The sequence below is a fragment of the Trichosurus vulpecula genome, chromosome 5 (assembly GCF_011100635.1).
Source record: "Trichosurus vulpecula isolate mTriVul1 chromosome 5, mTriVul1.pri, whole genome shotgun sequence".
NCBI classification, from domain to species: domain Eukaryota; kingdom Metazoa; phylum Chordata; class Mammalia; order Diprotodontia; family Phalangeridae; genus Trichosurus; species Trichosurus vulpecula.
This window is the reverse complement of record NC_050577.1, coordinates 221,475,667-221,499,035: the sequence shown is the minus strand read 5'-3', so window position 1 is coordinate 221,499,035 and position 23,369 is coordinate 221,475,667. Positions and strand designations below refer to the sequence as shown.

Sequence of the window (23,369 nt, the reverse complement as noted above, 5' to 3'; positions counted from 1 at the left end):
AACTCCAGGGCATGATTTCTAGAGCAGAAGTCTGTCAAGAAGATATTCTGGAAAATGTGCATCTAAGACACTTCTTGACTCAAGGTCATCATTGATAATGCCCAGCTGCCCATTTCCACCCACCACATGTCTCTCCATTGCCCTCTGGGTCACTTGCCAATTTTATTCCTCCAAAACTGTGCTATTTCAAGTTGTGGCTATTTATGGAAGCTGACACATTTTGATAAAATGAGTATACACTGCTGAATTTATTATATTTTTTAAAAAAGAAAAGCAAACTATACATCATCAAAATTTATAATTTCATGGAGAATCTTCTTTTTCTCTTTGACTATGCATATGGAAATGTCCATTTTATTTGGTTTTATTAAGTTCAGGATTAAAAAAATTTTTAAAGAAAAATAATATTGCATACATGGTGACTTAAAAAAAACCCTCTAATTCAATTAATGTCAATATTAAACAGAATTGATGGAGTTTGAAGCTGGAATGGAACTTGGCAGTCACGTAGTCCAAGGACTCTATGTTGAAAGCTTGCTGTAATAGATGGGCCTAGAAATAGTCACAGGACACAAAAATGTGTAAGCAGATCATTGGCAAAGATCTAAAATTTCTTACTTTTTGCATATACTTTGCTCATACATTACCGCTACAGGCTTGTGTTCTAATCTTCATTTAGCTTTTTTGTCCTGATAGTGATGGGGAGTCTATTCTGTGATCATCCTGGGTTCTTTCTCATGTAGAAATTGTCATAGTTTATTCTTCGGAGAAAGGAAATGATAATGTCTTCACAACTGTTGTGTTAATTCTAGACCTAAATCATTGCATATGGTATCCCTTTAGTAGAATATAAGCTTGCTGAGGGCAGAGACTACTTATGACTTTGTCTGTGAGCAAGATGCCTGTCATATAATAAGTGATTAATAAATGTATTATTATTGTTTTTTGTATCCCTGGCACCTAGCATAATACCTTACACATAATAAATGTTTGTTAAATTGAATTTGGATTGGATTGGGTTGGATTGGATGGGAATGAACTGGACCAGACTTAACTGGACTGGATTGGATTACACTGGACTGGATTGAATTGAATACGATATGTTTGGAACTATGTCATAGAGAGGTGAAAAGAATATTGGCCTTGAAGACAAAAGATCTGAGTTTAAGACATGACTCCAATACTTATTAATCAGGGGGACAAATAACAACCTCTCACTCTTTATTAACTGAAGATAATATTTGCATTGATAACCTTTGGGGTTATTGCGAGGAAGACTTTTGTAAATCATAAAGCAGTATATAAATGTGAATTCCTACTCACCTCTTCTCCTGACACCACTTGTCACAATGGCGTGCAAAGGTGCTATGAAATCCCTCCTGGGTTTCAGTATGCCTGGAAGGTGACCAGTAAGGAGATATCAGTTATCAGATACCAGCCTACAGCCTCAGCCTCATCATAGACCACTTATGCTAATTAATTTCACTACCAGTAAACTAAAACATCCTTTCCCAACATGGAGGGACACACGACTCAAATGAAGGAGCTGGAGGCAGATAAAGAGAATGGAGCAGCACACTCTTCTAGGGAATCTTGGTATGACAAACCCATCTTGAACTGGGGAGAACAGTTTGAAGTGGCAGAAAGGCCATTTTAGATTCAGTCAGTCAGTCATTTGGTCGATAAACATTTATTAAGCACCTGCTACATGCCAGACTATGTAAATGCTAGAGATACAGTATTAATAATAAAAATAATGTCTTTGAGGAGCTCCCAATCTAATGGAAGAGGCAACATGTAAATAACTGCTATCTGTAAGCTACAGACAGGATAAATCGGAAGTCAGGGGAACCGATTTTGAATGCTTGCTATGCCATTTATACTCTATGACACTGAGCAAATCATTTATTCTGGTCCTTATTTTTCTTGTCCATAAAATGAAAGATCTAGACTAGATCCAATGTTCTTAATGTGGGCTTCGTGAACTTGGTTTAAAAAAAAATATACATGTTTTCACAAATATATTTCAATAAATTGGCTTCCTTTGTCATCCTATGAATTTTTTCTTATGCATTTAAAACATTTCTCTAAGAAGGGGTCCATGGGTTTGCCAAAGTGCTGTCCGTGTCACAAAAAAAGCTTGGTTGAGATGGTCTCTATAGATTGATGAGCCCCTGGCCCAATGAACACCAGCAGCCCCAGATGAAACAAAGAGGTCTAAAGAGTTAGACACTGGGAGAGCTCAGACTATACCATAAATGATCTGGATACTGCTAAATTAATAAGGTTTCAGATACGGGATAAGACTCCCAGTCACCTTAATTTGGAGATTCTTTGGCAGTAATCAAAGTAGGAATTCGCTCCCCCTCCTGGTTCTCCCCATCTAGCTACTCTATCTGCTTGAGGTCTGCTCAGCCACAAATTCTGCCTGTGTAACTCAAACAGCTGGAGGCAGAGAACCATACTGGGAGGTCCATCAATCCACCAGCCCTCCTCTCAATCTCATGCTTAAGAAGAGACATCTACTGGGCACACAGCCCCCTCCTCCTTTAACCTACTCTCAATTTAAGGACAATAATACATACCAAGAAGGTGACCAACCCTGGAAAGGCTCTCTATTTCTATTTAAGGACGGGGAACTGAGAAACCCATCCTGCTTATAATTTGAACAATGCATGCAGACTAGAGAGTATTAACCTCAGCAGCTAGGTGGTACAGTGCATAGGTTGCTGGGCCTGGAATTAGGAAGACTCATCAACCTGAGTTCAAATCTGGTCTCAGACACTTACTAGCTGTGTGACCCTGGGCAAGTCACTTAACCTTGTTTGCCTCAGTTTCCTCATCTGTAAAATGAGCTGGAGAAGGAAAGGCCAAACCACTCCAGTATCTTTGCCAAGAAAACCCCAATTGGGTTATGGAGAGTCAGACATGACTGAAAAGACTGAACAATAGCAACAACAGAGCATTAACAGTATCACAAAATCCCAGAGCTGGAAGGGACCTTAGATACAATCCAGTTCAACCAGTATCTAAGCAAAAATTTGTTCCTTAAGATGCTGGCTCACTGAATAACCTGTTTTACTTGGAATCAGGAAGATCTGGGTTCAAATCCTGCCTCAGATATTGATTAACTGTATGACTCTGGGGAAAGGTATTTCATGTGCCTATGACTCAGTGTCTTCATCTGTAAAATTAGGTGACTGGACTTGGTCACCTCTGGGGTCTCTTCCTATGTAATCCTATGCCTAACAATGGACCACTTAAGCTTAACTTCAAAAGTTCTTATGAGGGAGGGAGGAATTCAGTATTTACACAGTTTTTCTTACATTAAACCCCAAATCTGCATCCCTATAACCTCAATCCATTGCTCCTGGTTCTGCTGCTTAAAAGCAAGCTCTGAAAGTGAGAACCAATCTGAAATTCCCAATGTGCTTGTCTTTTCCTGTGCTGTCTTTATATCATCTTTGTGTATTCCAAGGACAGGCAGAAATATCTCCTATGAAGATCAATCAGTCAACAAACATTTACTAAACACCTACTATGTGTGGTTCAGGGCTAAGTACAGGAATACAACAAAAAATAAAAGAGAAGAAGCTCACAGTCTAATGGGGGAGACCACAGGCAAACTATGTACAAATAAGTTATATACAGGAGAAACTGGAAATAATTAACAGAGGGAAGGCATTAACATTAAGCGTCTGTGGGCACTAAGGATGACAGAAAACAAGAGAGATGTGCCTCCTCATTCCTGGGAAATACAGTAGATATTGGGTCAGAGGTCATTCACTCATGCACTCATTCATTCAACAAGCACTTTTTTTGAGTACCTACTATGTACCAGACATTGTACTAAGCCTTGGAGATACAAAGCCAAAAATCCAGATAGTCCCTGGCCTGAAGGAGTTTGCATCTTATTGCACAAACAATAAGAAAATATATTTTTAAGGATATGAGACAAAAACTTTCCAAATTTGCCTGGTTCAGACCTTCAGGGAAAGAATTCACTGAACAGTTGCTTCCTGACATAGAGATTGACTCTGTAGCAGGGATCCCTAATCTTTTTTTGTGCCTTGGACCCCTTGGGCTGTCTGGTGACACCCAAGAACCCCTTCTCAGAATAATGTTCTTAAATGCATAAAAAATACATAGGACAAAAAAGGAACTCAGTTATATTGACATAGTTGTCAAAAAAAAAAAGTTTATGGACTCCAGGTTAAAAAACCCTGAGCTATATCTTTGTCCCTGCCCACCCATTTATATAAACAAGTGGGAAAAATTCAAGGATAAAAATTCAGGGAACTCTGGACACTAGGGAAAATGACCAGGGAATGCACAAAGTTACCTTCAGTGATTCCAGCCATGGAAGTGTGCTTGGGCACTTTGAGAATGACAAACTCTCTGGCTGCTTCCCAAAAACTAAGTGTGGCTCAGGACTTCAGTGACAAAGAATCCCCTTATTGGTTGATGAAGAAGAAGAGCTCATCAGACCTTTAAAAAGGCAGTGACTCTATACCTTTCACTCTCTTCTTTTAAATCTCTCATAAGGCAAGTAGTTTGCTACATACCTCTTGTGAGACCATGGAGCTCTTTTTCCTAACCTTAACTACATGGTAGCCACTCCCTAAGGACACCGAGAGTGGGAAGTCTCATTTATGCAAGTTTGCACTTAGGTCCTTGGCTGTCTTTGATAATTTGTGTTTCCTTTCCTGAATAGATGAGCAAATATCATTCTTGAGTTGTACATGTCCAGACTTGGTGATAACCTTGAGAATTTAAAAAATCCCTGGGTACAATGGGTAGAACTAGTTGGTAGCAAGGGGAGTCTTTTTATTGAAGAAAATAATCACCCCAAGAAAGGTAGGCCAGAGCCCTGACCTAGCTTGGCAGAAGACATACAGTAGGAGTTGTACAGTACAGAACTGGGGTGAAATGTACAGCGCCTATTCAGTAGTCCCACAAATTATTTTGTATTTCAATGTTAATGACTCAACTTCCTGGAAGATTGTAATAGTAGCTGTAAGTGAGTTGCATGTCCTTTAGCATTTCTTTTGTGCATAGGTAACCAGATCCATATCTGGTTCATATGTATGTTTTAAATACCTTTCTACTTCCCCACTTTGAAGAGATTTTAGATATGAGCTGGGGGCCATCTACAGTTATCCTGACATCTATCTGGCCACTGGACCCAGATTGCTAGAGAGGAGAAAGTGAGGCTGGTGACTTTGCACAGCCCTCCCTCACTTAAATCCAATTCAGTTGCATGTCACGGCACCACCTCCATGATGTCATGATCCTCTTTGAGAACAAAGGACAAACAACAACAGACATGAGCAGAAACCTAAGGCTTGAGAACATTTTCTCTGAGGAGTCTGGCTGGAACCTTAACAAAGGGTGAGAAAATGAGGCCTCACTCTTCTAATTAAATGCCAAAGTCCTCTAGTACTGAAGCTCATTCAGATCATATACGTGGATTCAGGAAAGTTGGGTCACTTACTAGAAAAGGTTCAGTGCCCAAGTCTCTGGGTCCCAACAGCGATGTTTAATGTTAGTTGAAAATACAAATTTAGGAAGTATATTAATTAGTTCCCATGGTTTAGGGTGAGGTATCTGACTAAGAGCACCCAGCCCCAAAGAAGGAAGGGCATCAGGGAAAAGGAATTAAACCTGAATGCAACAGCTTGCTTATGTTGCTTTGTTCATTGTTCTACAAAGCTCAGTACTTAGATTTGGGAATCTCTCATTCAAAATATGGGAACAGTCTTGACCAAAACTCTCAGGAAGCAAAACTGAGGAGGCTCTAGTCATTCCTAGAGTAAAGTCGTTTCTAAAAGGGCTGGCTAAAAGAGCATAAATGTACTGTCCAAGAATTTCAGGGAACAGTGTCCGGCAGTGTCTAGCAGAACAGAGTCCAGCATGGAAGCAAGCATCTGACAGTGTCCAGTGAAGACAATGACATCATCAGAGAGAGTACCTGGAGTGATCTGCCACTTCCTTTTCCAGCTCATTTTACAAATGAGGAAATAGGGGCAAAGAGGGTAAAGTGACTTGCCCAGGGTCTCACAGCTAGTAAGTATCTGAGGCTAGATATGAACTCAGGAAGATGAGTCTTGCCCAGAGTCACTGAGCTAATAAGTATCTGAGGTAAGATTTAAATCCAGGTCCTCCTATCTTCAAGTCCAGCACAATAGGGGCTACGCCATGCTCTCAGCAGTATCCTCTGCCCTCAGGGATTTTCTCTTCTGATCAGAGGGTAGAGATTCAAGAGCTCCTCTTCAACCCTCCATTTAGGGAAAGGACCTAGGCCAGCCATCTCTTCATTTCCTACTTGACGGTACTCCCTTGGACTTCTCTATCATGCCCCCACATTGGGTACCCTTCTCCCTGTTTTTCAGCTCTATTTTATGTTTATTCTTCCTCCATTAGATTGCAAGCTCCTTGAGGTCAGAGATTGGGCTTTTTTCCCTTTCTTTGAATTCACAGCACTTGTAATGACAAGCAGGGTAGGACTTTTTGCTGTTTTTGTTTTGGAGTGCTTCTCAGCACTAAGGCAATCAAGTGCCTTTGAGTCTTGCCTTTGTTTCAATTAAGAGTTTTTGATTGAATCAAGAGTCTTTGATGACCTGCTTAAATCATGAGAAGGCTTAGGTCACATGGGTTTGAGTTGCATGGTTGCACTCCTCCTGACCCTGAGGTTAACATTTTGCTTGGGGTTCACTCACTGGAATAGTGTCATGTGATTTGACCAGACAAGACTCTGGGTAGCTGTTGAAGCTCCCCAGCTTTGAAAAACTCAGATGTTGGTGCTTCTCTCTCTGGTAACTATGAATGTAATGGTTTTGTCAGACAGCTAGAAGCTGTGTCTGCTGATTTGTGTTTATTTGCTTTGTTTATATAATTGCTGCTTGTAATTTCTGTTTGTGTTTTTTCTGATGTTCAGGGTGCTGACTTGTTCCCCTGAACTAAGTGAATGACATATGCATGTTTAATTAAAGTGAGATTGTAAACCCTTAAAGTCACTTTCTTTAGAAAAGCAGATCAAAGAACCTGTCCTAGCAGCCTTCCTGTGTGCCGGTTTTATTGGCCTCACACAGCCACAGTAGCCACAAGTAGCACTGTTGTTAACAGCACTTAGCACAGTTTCTGCTACATCATAGGCACTTCATATATATTAATTGACTGACTGACTGTTAACATTGGTCAACAGTCACGTATCATCTCTGAGCCTCATTTTCTTCATCTATAAATTGAGGAGTCAAGACTAAATAATCTCTAAGGTTTCCTCTATTCTGAGAGCCTCTGATTCTCCTGACAAAATCAGTGGCCAGGCTGTTGACATTGCTGAACAGAAGAAAGTTCATTTTTAGACAGCCCTATAACACAGATTTGTTTTGTTTTGTTTAGAGAGGAAGACTGCACACACAATGAGCCTGTAAATAGTTCTTAGTTATTCAGCTTATACAATCTGTCAATCAATCACTCAACCAGCAAACATCCATTATTGTTTATTATTGTATACGAGGCTCTGGAGATAAGAACTAAAGGTCTGAAGATTGCTAGGAAAGAAGCATCCTTCTGACCTAGAAAATACTCTCTGGTTCCCGCCAGTTTCCTGAAACTCTATTGAAGGTACTTTCTGCTATATAACACCTAGAAAAGTGAGTTTTCCTAAAATGCCAAAGTAATTCTTAAATTCTATAACAATTAAAGTTTCCAAAGACTGTGTAAAAGGCTGTTTTCCAAATTTGCAGCATGGCAAAGAGAAAAGAGTGCTGGATCTTAATTCAGAGCACCTAAGTTAAAATTCCAATTCTGTCACTTATTAGCTATGTGGCCATGGCTAAGTCATTTCCCAACTTTGGGAACTAGTTTGGGTCCATCAATTGGTATTTTGAGGGTGTTAGACTGGGTGTCTAGCTCTCAATCTTCTATCTCTTCTCCACGCATTCACACAGGCCACCCATCTTGCGTGGAAATAGTCTCATCATTATCAACCTTTCAGAATTCTCATCTCCCTTCAGGGCTTGGTTCAGCAAGCTGGAATCTCACTGTACATCTTTGTGTCCCAAATGCCTCTCTCTCACAGTGCCTTAGGCAGAGCAGGCAACTTAATAAATAACTTGCTTGGGTTAATTGGATCAATTGGGTTGGGTTGACTTGGGTCAGAAGAAAACAAAATTCCAACACCTTCCATGTTACATTCCGTGGCAAAAATAAGTTTTATTTAAAAGAGACAGATGATTGGCCCATAGACCTGTTTTCTGGATAATGAACCAAGATCTTCCAGGGCTAAGCTTTAGCAGCTTGTGTTTATGGCGGGGACGAGAAGAATGTTTGATGAGACATGAAGTAAGAGGGAGGGAAATAACTATGAGCTGAGATCAGTCTTACCATGCGTGTTAGCATGGAAAAGGCCTCCACAGACTCAGTCACAGTTGATATGTTACAGATGGATAAGATGCTAGAGATCATTTAGTCCAAGACCCTCACATTACAGTGAAGGAAACTGAGGCAAGATCACAAGCCAAGACTAGGACCCAGGTATTTTGATTTCCCAATGCAATGCACATTCCTCTATGTCATGATAAATCTAATCCTTGAAATTTGGCCATTAGTGATTTCTTCCTTTTGGCTAAGCTTTATTCTTTCCCTATTGTCCTAGGAAGGTCATAATTTAAAACTGGGAGGACTTAGAATTTAAAGGTCATTCAATCCACTTCCTTTATTTTGCTAATGTGAAAAACAGTGGTCTAGAGATTTGTTCGAGGTCACACAGGTATTAAGTAGCAGAAATGGGATTTGAAGTTCAAGTCTTCTGATTTCAAATTCAAACCATAAAGTGAAAAGAATGATTTTGTTATATTGATTTCCTCCTTGACAGGAAAAAAAAACTATTGGCATCATGAAAGCACTGGGCTTCTTTACATGTCTACTAGGCTATAGGACTTTGCATCTATTGAGGTGATGAGATGTAGGTAAGAGAAGTGAATGAGGCTGTTGGCAGAGCAAACCTCCCTGCCCAAGCAGATTTCCTACAGATTTGCAGAGGCGAATGCATGGTAAAGGACATTTTGAATGCTGTGTTGTCCTTGGTCCACAAGGTACTGTTCTGTGCTCAGGGATGAGGGCTGAGAGGGACCTTTGGTTTCCTATATGCAGGCAGTAGGGTGACATATTGGACATAGCACTGGCTTTGAAATCAGGGAGACCTCTTCTCAAATCCTGCCTCAGACATTAGTTGTGTGATCCTAGGTGAGTCACTCAACCTCTCTCACCTCAGTTTCCTCACCCGTAAAATAGTGATAATAATGGCACTTGGAGAGTTGGGAGGAACAAATGATCTGCGTGTGGATAGATAGAGAGAGATAGAGGTGTAGATCTGTCTATATCTACATATATATCCATTTCTCTATCTGTCTATTTATCTATCTATGTATTGTGTATGTATAGATAGAGATACAGATATATGTCTATCTATATATCCATATCTATCTATCTATCTATCTATCTATCTATCTATCTATCTCTATCTATAGTGTGTGTGTATCACTGCAAATGTTAAAGGACTATATAAATGTTAATTTATTATTATTGCTGTTGTCCATATTACACAGCTCTAAGACATGTATTGCTTTCCCATCTAGGAATGATTTTCATTGTGGAAACACTGCTATTAGTACCCCCAAAAAAATCTCTTGTGGAAAACACAGAACGATTCAGGCTAGATAATAGCACAGGTGGGTTGTTTCAGAACTAATTGAATGACTTAACCCAAAGTATGGTGATTAATGGATCTCTGTCAACCCATGGAAAAATTTGTGGTAGAATGCCATAGGGTTCATGACCTTGGACCCATTCTGTTCAACATTTTATCAGTGACTTGGTTGAAGGCATATTGTTTAATCTAATTTGCAGATGACGTAAAGCGGGGAGGAAAAACCAATATGTCAGATGACAGGGTCAGGATCCCAAAGTATTCGAACAAGCTAAAATTCTTAACAAAATGAAGTTTATAAGAATCAATGCAAATTCCAACACATGGGTTCAAAAAATAAATCACATACGTATAGAATGGGAACAACGTGGGATGTACTAGACAAAAGTTCATGTGGTTAAAAAAAACAGTACAGTGAAAGATTTTGAGATCATGCCATATGAGGATCAGTTGAAAGAACTGAAAATGTTTAGACTTGAAAAGAGATATATGGGGGAGCTCAGGGATTGATAGCTGAGTTCAAGTATTTGAGGACTGTAATATGGAGAGGGATTAGACTTCTGCTTATCTCCATAGGAAAAAACTAAGAATAATGGGGGCAAACTGAAGAAGCAAATTTAGTCTCGATGTGAAGAAAAACTTCTTTAAAATTATAACTCTCCAGCAGTTGAATGGCTGCCTCAGGAGATTTACCTTCACTGGAAATCTTCCCTCCAAATTATAAATAACAACCTATCACATATTTTGTAGAATAGACTCTTATTCCACTGTGGTTTTAGCTAGATGGCCTCCAGGGTCCTTTCCAGCTGGAAGATTCTGATTCAGAGATTCTGAAAACCTCAGAATTTGAGCACACTGTAAGCTCATCATGAGTCAAAAGTGTGACATATTAGCCGATATAAGAGCTAATGGGATCTTAGCCTGTATTAATTAAAGCAGTGTCTACAATAGGTAAGGTGATGATCTTGCTACAGTGGAATATAAATCCCCCAAGGGAAAACACTGATTCATTATTGCCTTGGTATTCCCAGTATTTTATGCATAGTAGGCATTTAACAAACTGTTGTTCAACTGAATTTACCTCTGCTCTAGTCAGGACATATATGAAATGTTAGGTCCAACTCTAGATTTCCCATTTAAAGAAGGATATTGGCAAACTGGCACAAGTCTAAAGGAGGGCCATTAGTATAGTGAGGAGGTTCAGAACTGCCAGGCATAGTTGAAGAAAATGAGTATTTTTAGTTTGAAGAGAAGACTTAGTGGTTGAAGACAGTGGGAGGGTGGGGTGGGACAAGATAGCTGCCTACAAGTATCTGAAGGGTGTCATTTGGCAGAGAGATTAGACCAGCTCTACTTTTCCCTAAAGAGAAGAAATAGAAGCAATGGGTAAAAGTTGCAGGTTGTAAGATTTAGAATCTCTCTAAGAAAAAGCTTCTTAGCCCTCTGAGGAGAATATGCTTCCTTGGGAAGTGACCACTTGTTGAGAAGATTGTAAAGGGGATTCCCATTCAGGTACAACAGACAAGATGCTTTCTCAGGTTTATTGCAGCTCTGTTATTTTAAGTGCCCATCTCTATTCCCAGCTCAGTATTCCTAAGCCCTCCTGGACAAGGGCCCTCCTTGCCTTGCCTCCTCATGTTCATGAATCCCACCCGAGCCTTGATCCCAATGACTGGGCATCTGCTGCCCTCTTCTCTGTTCTCTGTCCTCATCACATTCTATTCTGGCTTCTCTCCAACACCTACTCTGCCCCATTGTGGTTTTCATACCATCTCTGGTCTGGCCCAATGTACCATTAACAAATCCCTGGTTATAACAGCAACTAAAAATATTTTAAAACATTGTTAGCACCTAATTTGTGTTTATATAATTATTAACAATATTTTACCTTCTCATAAATTATAGTTCCAAACACACTGAGGAAAACCATTTCCTATAATTACCCATCAAGTGAATTAGCACAGTTTAAGTGAATAGGTGGAATTAGTGAGTATAAGACCTTCTTTATGTGATTTTAAAAGCTTCCTGTCTTAAAGACATTTAATGAATATGATCAGGGAACCTCACTTCCTTAGTTCTGTCAGTCAGTTGATAATACTAAGTGTTGGGAATATGAAGAAAGGCAAAAGAGAATCCCTGCCCTCAAGGATCTCACAGTCTAATGGGGGAACCAATATGCAAACAGCCAAGTATAAAGAAGATATCATAAGGATAAAGTGGAGAAAATCAATAGAGAGAAGGCACTACCATTATGAGAACTCAGAAAAGGCTCTCTGTAAAAATGGAGTTTTAGTTGGGACTTTAAGGAAGAAGGAAGCCAGGAGGTAGATGAGGAGGAAGAATATTCCAGGCATGGGGAACAGCCAATGAGTCTGGATATGGACTGTTTTGTGTGTGTGTGTGTGTGTGTGTGTGTGTGTGTGTGTGTGTATGTGTGTGAGAACCATCAAGAAGCTCTGAATCTCATTCACCTCATGTGCTTTGTGTGTTGGGAGTCAGTGCCCCAACTCTCTGGGCTCAGCAGGATTATATGTTACAGACATAATCCGTCTAATTAGTTCAAAAGGAAAGGTTTGTTGTGTGCACAGTCCTCTGTCCTAGGCAATGGCAGGGTCTCAACACTCTTATGAATTTGCCCCTGCCCTGACAATCTCAAGGAACAGCAGCTAAAGCAGCTACATTTAAATATCCAATAAAAAGGATACACAATGCAATGTTTCCTTGGTACAATCAACAATAGGGAACAGGGGGTGAAAGAAAAAAATGGTAACAACCGACAATGAACAAATTTAGCTGAACTTGACCAAGTCCAATAGAATATGGTTAAGTCCAATGGCCACAGGTTTTCTAAAGTTCTAGCTTTTCTTATAAACTGAGTACAAAGAGGCCACTCCTTGAAGGTAGCCATAGTCAGAGAACATGTCATGGACCCCTTTGGCAGTCAGTCTGGTGAAACGTATGTATGCCTTCTCAGAATCATGTTTTTAAAATGTACAAAATGAAATATATAGGAATGCAAAGAAAATAAACTATATTAAAATTCAGTTATCAATTTAAAAAATTCATGAACCCCAAGTTAAGAAACCTTGTTTTAGAATGTAACAAATGACCGTATCTAGTAGAATGAAGGGCAGCTGGATGGTACAGTGGATATAGTGTTGGCCTGGAGTCAGGAAGAGCTGAGTTCAAATGCAGCCTCAGACACTTCCTAGCTGTGTGACCCTGGGCAAGTCACTTAACCTTGTTTGCTTCAGTTTCCTCATCTGTAAAATGAGCTGGAGAAGGAAATGGCAAAGCATTCCAGGATACTGCCAAGAACACCCCAAATGGGATCAGGAAGAGTCAGATACAACTGAAATGACTGAACAACAAAAAGGAGATTATAGACTCCTTCAATCCAACAAATGCTTGTAAGGTACTTACTATATGTAAAAGGCACTGGGATATTAAGGCAAATATGAAATAGTTTCTACTCCCAAAGGACTTATACAGTATTCCATGGGGGGAGGTAGGAGGCAGGGAAGAATACAATGTGTACACAGATAAATAAATGCAAAGCAATTTCAACCTGACATATTGCCCTGCACACAGAAGGTGTTTAATAAGTAATGAATTAAATTGTGTTCAAATTGGCACAGCAGAGCTACAACTCATTTGGGGAAGACTGAACAGTAGGCCTCATATGGCCTAAAAAAATTCCCATAGGCCCATAGGAGGGTGAATGTAACAAACTGTGGACTGTGCAAAACTCTGAGGCTTGCAAAACTCTCAAGCCCTACTGTGATTCCAGTGATGACTTTGACTTCTGGCCCCTCAGCTTAGTATACAATATCCCAGGGAGCCAACCTCTAGTTTTGACCAACCAAATCCCAAAGAGAACTAAAGCTAGAGGGAGAATCAGAGTTCAAATCTCTGCTCTGCTGCTTACGTCCCATGTGATATGGGGCAACTCTTTGACTTCTCTGGGAGTCAGTTTCTTGATCTGTAAAATGAAAATGGTTGAATTAGCTTTTAATTGATTTTGGAACTCTAAATCTATGATCCTATGCTCCTGGCCCCTTTCTGAATGACAGCCATTCAACTATGGGCTTCTCCTTGCTTCCCTAAGCTGAAGAAGGTTCTCAGTCCTGGCCCATAGTGGGTTCTACCTCATCAGTAAGAGTTCAGGATGACACATTGAGGCCAGTCTAAATAGGTCTAGGCTTTTTAAACTCTGTGAAGTCATTGGGCATCTAGGTGGCACAGCTGGCCTGCAGTCAGGACTGACCTCAGTTCAAATCTGGCCTCAGATGCGTATTAGCTGTGTGACCCTAAGTAAGTTGCTTTGCCCTGTTTGCCTCAGTTTCCTCATCTGTAAAATGAGCTGGAGAAGGAAATGGCAAATGACTCCAGTGTCTTTGCCAAGAAAAGCCCAAATGGACTCATGAAGAGTTGGACATGAATGAAAGGACTCAACAACAACAACACGGAGTCCTCGGATCATAGGCTCAGAGATTTAGAATCAGACCTCCTCCATCATTTTGCAGATGAGAAAACAGAGGCCTACAGAGATTAAGTGATTTGCCCAAGGTCACACAGTAATGGAGTTAAGATTCAAGCTCAATTCCTCTGAGTCCTTGTCCAGTGTTCTTCCCACCACACCATACTGCCTCCCTAAAATGTGTATCTCCCTTTTAAAAAAGCTTACTCAACTGAGCACACCACAGATCATTAATTTCATTAAACAATAATTTATTAAGCACCTACTGTATGTCATGGGGATTTGAAACTAAATAAAAATCCCTGCCTTCAAGGGGCTTACATTCTACTGTGGGGAGCAGCACATATACAGATAAGTTAATAAAAAATATATGTGTACAAAGTAGGGGGGAGGAGGGTATTAGCAATTGGTGGCATCAAGAAAATCCTCTTGTATTATGGAGAACTGAACTCCACCTAGAAAGAAGCTAGGGATTCTAAGAGGTAGAAAGGAGGAGGGAGAGTCTTCCCAGCATAGAAGGCATGGGGGCAGCCTTGCCAAGTTCTGCATGCTCAGTGTATTTTGATACGTACATTACTAGAACTATTTCCCAACCTGTGACTTATGACATTTGGTAGCAAAAATGTCTGTGGGATTGACCAGAGAAGTAAGGACAATGTAAGGGGTTTATTTGAATTTTTTAGCTATATTGGGAGAGGAGGGGGAAAAAAGATCAAAGGAGGGATAGGGCCTTTCTTGGGGACTCATGGGACAATGACAACTAACAACAGAGAGAAAGTAGAAATGTTCATTTCTTATTTTGTTTCTGTTTTCTCTGCAAGAAAAAATGACCTTTACACTGGAAATGATAAAACACAAGTACTAACAAAAAGCTGATACTCAAGATAAGAAAGATAGCAAGCGAATACTGAGCTGCCCTTCACGAATTCAAGTGACTAGGCTCAGATGAATGATATTCTTGGGACCAGAAAGAACAAGCAGGTGTGATGGCTAAGCCACTTTCAGTAATATGTGAAGGATTGGGAAATGGGAGAGGTACCACAAGATTAGAGAAAGGCAAATCTTCTGCTTTTCAGAGAGAGACAAGAAGGAGGGAAGAGAAGGGAAGAGAAGAGAAAAAGAAGAATAGGGTCTGAATAGGCCAGTGAACTTGATTTGGATTCCTAGGAAAATTCTAGAATGGATCATAAAGGATGGTTGGCAAACACTTAGATAGGAAAGCAATGATTACAAAGAACCAACATAACTTTCTCAGAATGATGCCAGACTAATGTCATTGCCTTTTTTTTAGAGAATCACTAAACAGAAGGAGAGAGGGAAACTGTGGATACAGTTTATCTGTCTTCTAGCAAAGTCTTTGATAAAGTATCACATATATTTCTTATGGAGAAAATGAAGTTATGTGGATTAGACAATAATACTATATACAAAACTAGTTGGATGACTGGACTCAAAGAGTTGCTGTTAATGGTGCAAAGTCAATATGGCAGGAGGTCTTCCAGAGAGTATACCAGGGAGCTGTCCCTGGTTCTGTGCTAGTTAATTTTTTTTCAATGACTTGGATAAAGGCATAGAGAATATGCTCATCACATTTGCAGATGATAAAAAACTTAAAGAGATAGATAACACAATGGAAACACAGACAACATCCAGAGGCATTTTGACAGGCTAGCTAGGTCATTCAACTGAATTTAATTATATAAAATTCCAGAGGGATACATGTAAAGTCTTGCATTGGGTACAAAAAATAAATTGCATGAGTATGAGATGGGGGAGACATTATGAAAAAAAAATTTGCAGGGTTTTATTGGACTGAAAGTTTAATGAGTCAGCAGTGTGAGGGACAACCAAAAAATGGTTGTTTGAAGGAACTAAGCATATTTTATTTAGCTCAAAGACAAAAAGACTCACAGGGTACATGTAGCTGTCTTCAAGTATGTGAAGGCTATCATATGTTCTGTTTCTGATATGCTCTAGCTAGATGACCTTGGCAAGTCACTTAATGTCTGAGTGCCCCAGGCAACTTTCTAAAACTGTAAATTGGAGAGTAAGTGTCCATCAGTATCAGGAATTCTCCATACCAATGAAAAACAAGTCAGAGTCCCAATTATTTTTGTTGTTATTAGCTTTAGTTTAAAGAGAACTTAATTATGGCTATTGGGAATTGGGTTGACAATCCTGGTTTTCCTAAAGAATTTTTTAAAACTTGTGAATTTCATAACTACTTGAAAATTTCAAAGATATCTTTGCATACATGCTAATGGATTTAAGCCAGGCTAGAGAGCTTAGTTAAAATAAGTGAATTAACTCCCCTTAAAATGGTCAGTAAGATTCAAGCAGAGCCTCTGCCTAATGAAAATCCATTCCCCCTAAAATTTGTTGTTTAATCATTTTTCCAGTAATATCTGACTCTTTGTGACCCCTTTTTGGGATTTTCTTGGCAAAGATGCTACTACTTAACAGAAGGGAAGGGAAGTAGTTTGTCATTTCCAAGCTACTTTTACAGGTAAGAAAACTGAGGCAAACAGGGTTAAGTGACTTACCCAGGGTCATACTGCTAGTATTTGAGGCCAGATTTGAACACAGGTCTTCTTGACTCCAGGCCAGGCACTCTATCCACTTTACCATCTAGCTGCCTCTAAAATTAGCTTGTTTATAGTTGAAAAAAACCTAGCTTTCAAATCAGAATGACTTGCACTTGGGATCCAGCTCTTTGAAATACTGTCTGGATTTACCCTGGGGTTAATCACTCAACTTCTCAATGCTTTAGGCAACTCTGAAGACTCTAAATTGTAAAGCAGATGCTAACCTGCATTGGCAGAGGGAGAGAGTTCTCTATACCAATGAAATCACAAGTCCAGTCCCTATGTCTATTTGTACCTATGTATATGGATTGTAAATTTCTTAAGGGGAGGGACTCTCTCTCCTTTTTTTTTTGTCTTTGTACTCCCTAGTACAGTGCCTGGCACATACTAGTCATTTAATAAATGCTTATTGATTGATCTCCCCAGCTCAGGTTGGCCTTTTTGAGACCTATACATATATGTAGGAGTAAGTAGGCTCTTCTGCTATTTCTTCTGTGTTAACACTCTGTGACTTGTTCCTAGACACTGAAGTCAAAACTTCCAGTTTGACCTGCAATCATTTTTTTTCAACCAGCCTCAGTTTCTTGGAATCAACTCAAAATTTCTCACAGACTTTGGCTTAACCCCAATTAAAAAAAGTGATAGGCAGCTCTCTCGCTCTCTCTCTCTCTCTCCTCTCTCTCTCTCTCCTCTCTCTGTCTCTTTTTCTTTCTCTGTCTCTGTCTCTCTCTCATCCTGAGGTGATTAGAAAGCCTTATTTAGCAAGGGCCAAGATGAAATGGGGCTTCTCTTTCATCCCCCTTCTGTTAAATTCTAACTAGTCACCCCTCTCTCCACACCAGTAAAGCCTGGCTGTCTTCTCTAGCACAGTCTGGCCAGGTCTTGTTCCAAGGTGATTGAAAAGAGGGGGAGGAGAAGGAAGAGGGGGAGGGGAGGGAACTCCTCCTGCTGGGATGTAGTTTTACTTCTACGGAAGAGAGAGATTCAAAGAAAGTTAAACTTCAGGCAACCTGGAGGTGGAGGGGCGGGGGAGAATTAGTTGATCATTTACTGCTACACTTGAGCTTCAGAAGATTCCACAGCATGAGAGTGGAGGAGATATTTATAGAACTCACAAAATACCTCTCTGCTTCTTCTTTCTAAACATTATGGGCAGAAAATGAGCCAGTTTGGATCTATGTACATGGTGGCCAATCCCCTGACCTCCTTCAGCTACCCAGGATGCATCACGCTTTTGTAGCCAAAGCCAAGAAAACCCTAATGAAGCCAAGGTGGCCAGGTTGGCAGAAGCACTTCAGTTATTGAAAATCTGGTTTTCCACTTCCCAACACTGTACTATCATTAACCAATTAATCTTTTGGATTATACAATGAAGTAGGTAATTTAAAGGCTAATGAGGATTAAACACGGGGAATTAAGAGAATTAAGAGAAACTTTGATCAAAAAGAAATTAAGTAGATGCACAAGGAGTGATGGCACATTCTATCCAAGCCAAACTTTTTGTAATATAGTCCGTAAGATTTAGAGCTAGAAAGGATCTTAATGTTCATATTGGCTAATTCTCTCACTTTAGGAATAAGGAAACTGATCATGAAACCATGGATCTAAAGCAAGAGTTCTTAACTCCCCTAAGGGGTCCATGGATGTCAGGGGTTTTGTGAACTTAGATGGGGAGGGGGGAATCTCACTAACTTCTAACTGAAATTTGCCTCTCCTTCAATTAGGACTTTTAAAAAATGCATTATATTGAGAGGAATCCATGGGCTTCATCAGATTGCCAAGAGGGTCTGTGACATAAAATAGAAAAGGTTAAGAATCCCTGGTCTAGATATTGAAGGAACCTAGAGACCTAGAGAGAAGTGGCTTGCTTAAGATCACACAGTGGAATAAATATGAAGAAACAAGATTCAAATCCATGTTCTCTGACCCATGTTCTTTCTACTCTATTTGTGCTACCTCTGGAGACAAGAGATATTTTACATTGTTATAATTATTATTATTATGTTGTTGTGGTGGTGGTGGTGGTGTTATTCTTAATAGATGGAATACCTAGGTGGTATTTTGGGATACCAGTTCTGGAGTCTGAAAATCTGAGTTCAAATCCTGAGCCTGATGCTTAATACCTATGCAATATTGACCTTTCTGGGCCTCAGTTTTTTTTTGTTTTTTTTTTTTGCTTTTTGGCAGGGCAATTGGGGTTAAGTGACTTGCCCAAGGTCACACAGCTGGTACATGTGTCAAGTGTATGAGGCCGGATTTGAACCCAGGTCCTCCTGACTCCAGGGCCGGTGCTCTACTGACTGTTGATCTAAGTGGGATGGAACTCAAAGGACCTTTCTAGCTCTATATCTAAGATCTTAAGTAGTCATAGTCTTTGTTCAAAAACCCCCAATAAAGTGGACCCCTACTACCTCCCAAAGTAGCTGCTTCCACTCGGAGAGGGGTATTAGGAAGTTTTTCCTAACAACAAGCTGAAATTTGCCTCTCCCCATTATTCTACTACAGCTAGCTGTGCCGTGAATACAGCATTTATCCAGGAGTCAGGAAGACGGGTTCAAACTCAGCTTCAGACCCTTACTAGCTATGTGACCCTGGGCAAGCCACTTAACTTCTGTCTAACTCAGGTTCTTCATCTGTAGTGTGAATAATAATAGCACCTATCTCCCGGGGTTGTTGTGAGGATAAAATGAGATAATATTTATAAAGTGATTTACAACTCATAAAGCATTATATAAATGCTCAATTATGTTGATATTATCCCTCCTAATTCCACCTTTTGAAACCAACCAACATAGCAGTATATTGAACCACAATAGAAATATCATAATATTTGGGTTGAGAAGACATGGGTTCAAATCCCACTTCTCTTTTCTTACTACTTTTGTGACGCTAGGCAAGCCACTTCATTTCTCTGGGCCTCAGTTTCCTCATCTGTAAAATGAAAGGGCTGGTTGGATTGATTTTTTAAGTCCCTTCTTACCTTAAATCTATGATCCTAAAAATATGTATCGAGATACCACTGTCAAAAAGCTAGGAAAGTGAGAAATAAATGGAGTGAGAAAACTGGGAGCCAGTCACTAGCATCAGGGTATATGAATCTGGGGATGGAGGTAGCCAGCACATGTAAGGCTAAACCGTCCAAACTATGGCATTCAAGACCTCCAAGCCTCTACTTTACTCACTCAGTCTTATTAACCACAACTCACCAAGGCAAACCCTCCAATCAAGTCATCCCAGGCTCTCCTGGGTTTCCCATATTCACATAATTTTGTCCTACTCTACGCCTTTAGGTTCATTCCTATCTGCTACATTTCCCTTTGCAAATTTCTGTTGCATGAGAGCTGAGAAGATATTTACAGAATATTTTCTTTTGCTCATGCTCATTCTCTCTTTCCTCATCCTCCACCTCACAGGAATGTGATTCCTCCTCATCCCTCTCCTTTCCTTTCTATCAATCCTGTCCTTCACTTTCCTCAAATTCTACTACCGATGTGTCTGCCAAACTTGGAGTGGGCAGAGTGGTGGGGGACATTTAGAATGGTAGAACCTGAAGAGACTTGGGGTTTTTTACAGCAAGGATAAGTAAACCGTAAGGAAGAAGATGGCTTCACACACACTCCATACCCTTCCACCCTTACACTAGTTAAGCCAAGCATCTCAGAATAAATGTAAATACAGCACCCAAACAGTCCCTGAATTTCAGGAGTATCTTGGTGACTTGGACAATGGGCTGGATCTGGATGCAAAAGGATCTCAAACCCTACCTTAATCACTTTATTAGCTGTATGACCCGGGAAAAGTCACTTAAGCTCAGTTTCATTTCCCTTGTCTGCAAAAATGGTTTAACAATAGCACTTATATGTAAGTAAAGCTAGCTAGCTAAAGAGACAGACAGACAGATAGATAGATGCATTGATTGATTTATAGCTAGAGACAGACAGATTGATAAAAGACAGACAGGTAGATAGAGACAGATTGATAGATATAGACATATTGATACAGACAGGCAGGCAGACAGACAGGTAGATAGATAGATAGATAGATGGATGGATGGATGGATGGGTAGGTAGATGGATAGGCAGACAGACAGACAGACAGATAGATCGATTGATAGATAGAGACAGATTGATAGATACAGATCAACTGATAGCTAGAGACAGACAGATTGATAAAGACACTCAGATAGGTAGTTCAATCGATTGATCGATAGATTTTTTTTTTAGTTTTGTTGTTGTTCGGTCATTCAGTCAGGTCAAACTCTTTGTGACCCCATGGACCACAGCACACCTCTATCCTCCACTCTCTCTTGAAGTCTGTCCAAGTTCATGTTCATTGTTTCCATGACTCTATCTCATCCTCTGCTGTCCCCTTTTCCTTTCACCTTCAATCTTTCCCAACATCACCATCTTTTCCAAAGAGTCCCATCTTCCTATTATGTGGCCAATAGATAGAACATTTATTAAGTTTTTATGGTCTGTCCTGGAGATCGAAATACAAGCAGGCAGGACAGCCTCTACCCACATTGAGCTTACATTTGGGGGAAGACAATGCTCGGTGGTTCTATTTGGTTACATCTCTGCCAAGAAATTTTCTACATTGAGGACAAAAAGCAAATTTTAAGCCAGTCCTTAATATCAGTGTTTGTTGAATCCAACACCTTTCCTGGACGATAACTCGCTAATGATATCCACGTAAGTGTTAACAACAGTGAGCTTGGTCAATGTGGGCACCATGAGATTTCCCCAGTCCTAATTTGGTGCTGCTCATCCAGCTGCCACTGTTTGTACCATAGAGATCAGTCACTTGATACACAATCAAACTCCTCTGAAGCTGTCCTGGCTGGAAAGACGATCTCTTGTGATGCGAAGGCTTTGGCTAGAGCAGTACTTCCTAACCCCACATGTCACGGACCCCTCTGGCAGTCTAGTGAGGCTAAGTGACCCCTTCTCAGATTCATGCTTTAAAATACATAAGATAAAACACATAGGATTACAAAGGAGACCAAGTACGTTCTAACACATTTTTCAGAATGTTAAAAATAAAAAGTTCGTCAATTCCCATTAAGAATCTGTGGACTCTGAGGTCCTTCATAACTCTAGATTTATGATCCCTGTGTGGAAAATGCTGCTCCAATGGCCTCTGCTATTCAATAACTCTGCCCAAGAGTTCTCTGAGAAGTTGGCGTAATAATAATAATAATAGCTTGAATGTATATAGCGCCTTAAGGTTTGCAAAGTACTCTAACAATTATCATCCTATATTATTCTCACAACAATCCTGGGAGTTAGGTGCTATTATTATCCCCACTTTATAGATAAGGAAACCAAAGCAGTGACTTCCCCAGGGTCACACAGTTACTAAGTGTCTGAGGTCAAATTTGAACTCAGGTCTTCTCCAATCCAAGTCCAGCATTCTATCAACTCCACCTCCTGGTTTTCCCATCTTCCTTTAAGTCTCAACTAAAATCTCAGCTTCTATAGGAAGACATTCTCAACCCCTCCAAATTCTAATGGCTTTCCTTTTAAAATGACTTCCTATTTATCCTACGTGGGCAGCTAGGTGGCACCTGGAGTCAGAAGGACTGAGTTGTGATCTGACTGAGACATTTACTGGCACTGTGACCTTAGGCAAGTCACTTAACCCTATTTGGCTCAGTTTCCTCATCTATAAAATGAACAGCAGAAGGAAGTGGTAAACCATTGCAGTGTCTGCGCCAAGAAAACCCCAGATGGGGAGACAAAGAGTCAGACACAACTGATCAACAACGTTTATCCTGTAAATAGAGAGTTTGTACCTATTAGTTTGCTATCTTCCTCATTAGACTGTAAGCTCCTTCAGGGCAGAGACTGTCTTTTGCCTCTTTTTGTATCTTCAGTAATTAGCACAGAGCCTGGCACATAGTAGGTGCTTAATAAATGTTACTTGACTGAATGCCATCTAACTGCCTACTGGTATTTGTTTCTTAATGATACCCCAGGTATTAGTGAAAATCCTAATTCTATTTTGCAGGGTCATTTTTGATTTGAGGACCCCTCAATCATTGCAGTTTCCCCAGTGAATGATCCCCTCTCAATAGCCAGTGGCAGATACCTAGAAAATTCAGCCTGCACTGCCGTTGAAAGCATGGGCTATTCTGCTGACTTTGCCTCTCTCCCTCAGTTACTCTGCTTACAAGAACAGAATGCGAGGGAGCAGAGTGGCAACATGAGATGGAAATAGTGTGCCTCTCTTGACCCAAAAGAAGATTACCAGGAAAAATAAACACTCGAAAAGTACATTTTATCAGAGTGATTGCTACCCAAGGCTGATGTGGGCATAAGGGGCCTCCCTTGGGCTCTCTGGCTAATAGCTACAGTAAGGTCTATAATATCATCATGGGCTGTTCTCCTGTCAACACAAACACTTATATAAAAGTCAAACCTGGCTGGAAAGAACTGTCATGCTTTCTCTGCGTTTCTTGGCAGTGGTTTCAAGTGTCTGATAAAATTGAGGAGTTCAGTTGTAGGGCTTGACGAATGTCCTTTTGTAGCTGATGAGAGCTAATGGAGTACTTGCATCAGTGGCAGGAAGGGAAAAGGCAGCTTGTGCAAAA

The 23,369-nt window shown here is 40.2% G+C and overlaps 1 long non-coding RNA gene across 1 annotated transcript; it reads right to left on the bottom strand.

Moving 5' to 3' along the window:
• Positions 1 to 417: 417 nt before the first annotated feature.
• Positions 418 to 23,331, bottom strand: LOC118851520. The gene is made up of 4 exons (XR_005010498.1): positions 23,198 to 23,331; positions 1,324 to 1,395; positions 648 to 761; positions 418 to 552 (listed from the first exon to the last, which is right to left on the bottom strand). It is a non-coding gene; the product is annotated as an uncharacterized LOC118851520 (long non-coding RNA).
• Positions 23,332 to 23,369: the final 38 nt, after the last annotated feature.